Genomic DNA, 1,527 nt, shown 5'->3' with positions numbered 1-1,527 from the left:
CTCCCCCAATATCCCTGGGATGCCCATCCCACTCTTGGTGTGCTTCCCCCGCCACCTCTTGGAGTACTCCCCCTTGGGGTCTACCCCATCCCCTCTCTCAGGGTCTCCCCCAGCACCCTCTCAAGGTTCCCCCATTCTTGAGGACCTCCCACCTTCGGGCAGGCTCCCCTCCCTCTTTGAGCACCCCCTCTCTCCCAGCCCACCCTCCCTCTGTCTCGGGTCTCCCCCCCTAGGGCCCACGCCACTCTCTCGGGTTGCCCCCTCTCCCAGGGTCTCCACCAACCCCTTGCTCATAATATTCCACCCACTCCCTCTCTCTGCAGAACACCCCCCATCTCCAGCATCACAGCTAATGCCTGGTGCCCTCCCCTTTGACTCGAGTTGCAGCTGGGGTTTCTCTGCGCAGCCTCAGTAGATGCCTTTCGCCCATCACTGAAGCAGAGAATACGCCTGCGTCGGATGGTCTGCTGGAATCAGTTTCCTGTTACCTTAGCGGGGAATTTTAGTATCTGGTTCCATAGTGTAGTGGTTATCACGTCTGCTTTACACGCAGAAGGTCCTGGGTTCGAGCCCCAGTGGAACCACGCATGTTTTTTGGCTGTGGAAATGAAAAATTGGCTAAAATTTCTTGAACTGCGTCAACCAACAATTTTAATATTATGAAGTTAGTTCCACCGTTCAATATTAAATATATTCAGAACTGTACCGCTTCTTGCTGCCATTACCCATGAAGACGGCTCAGTGACGTTACTGGATCCCCGGCTTCAGTGGAGACTGACTGTGATGTGAAATAGAGCACTCGGAGTATCTGCATTTCCCCGGGTTTAGCCAGTGCTGGCCTGGCCCGGGCTTTTCTCGAACCCGCTCCAATGCGGAAAGGTGGCTGCCGGGGTGGTGCTGAGCTGCTTGCTGTTGTCATCACCCTCTCTGTGGATAAGAGCTGCTCCCCCTTCCCAGGGTGGGAGGTGATGTTATGTTGTCTTCTACAAACCACCGCCAACACCCGCCGCTCTCTCGTTTGGGATGGGACTGCGCCCCTCCGGTCCCTCAATGAGGCATGGGACTGCTCCCCTCCGGTCCCTCAATGAGGAATGGGACTGCGCCCCTCCGGTCCCTCAATGAGGAATGGGGCTGCTCCCCTCCGGTCCCTCAATGAGGAATGGGACTGCTCCCCTCCGCTGCCTCAATGAGGAATGGGGCTGCTCCCCTCCGCTGCCTCAATGAGGCATGGGACTGCTCCCCTCCGGTCCCTCAATGAGGAATGGGGCTGCTCCCCTCCGGTCCCTCAATGAGGAATGGGGCTGCCCCCCTCCGCTCTCTCAATGAGGAATGGGACTGCTCCCTCCAGTCCCTCCATGAGGAATGGGACTACTCCCTCAATGACGAATGGGGCTGCTCCCTCAATGAGGAATGGGGCTGCTCCCCACTCCCTCAATGAGGAATGGGACTGCTCCCTACGCTCCCTCAATGACGAATGGGGCTGCTCCCTCAATGAGGAATGGGGCTGCTCCCCACTCCCTCAATGAG

The 1,527-nt window shown here is 57.6% G+C and overlaps 1 non-coding gene across 1 annotated transcript; it reads left to right on the top strand.

Annotated features, from left to right (window-relative positions):
* The first annotated feature begins 511 nt into the window (after positions 1–511).
* On the top strand, positions 512–584 carry trnav-uac (transfer RNA valine (anticodon UAC)). The gene has a single exon. It is a non-coding gene; the product is annotated as a tRNA-Val (tRNA).
* The last annotated feature ends 943 nt before the right edge of the window (positions 585–1,527 follow it).

This window comes from Heterodontus francisci, chromosome 15 (assembly GCF_036365525.1).
Source record: "Heterodontus francisci isolate sHetFra1 chromosome 15, sHetFra1.hap1, whole genome shotgun sequence".
NCBI lineage: Eukaryota > Metazoa > Chordata > Chondrichthyes > Heterodontiformes > Heterodontidae > Heterodontus > Heterodontus francisci.
Note: the sequence above shows the minus strand (reverse complement) of the source record. Positions and strands in the feature narration are given on the sequence as shown.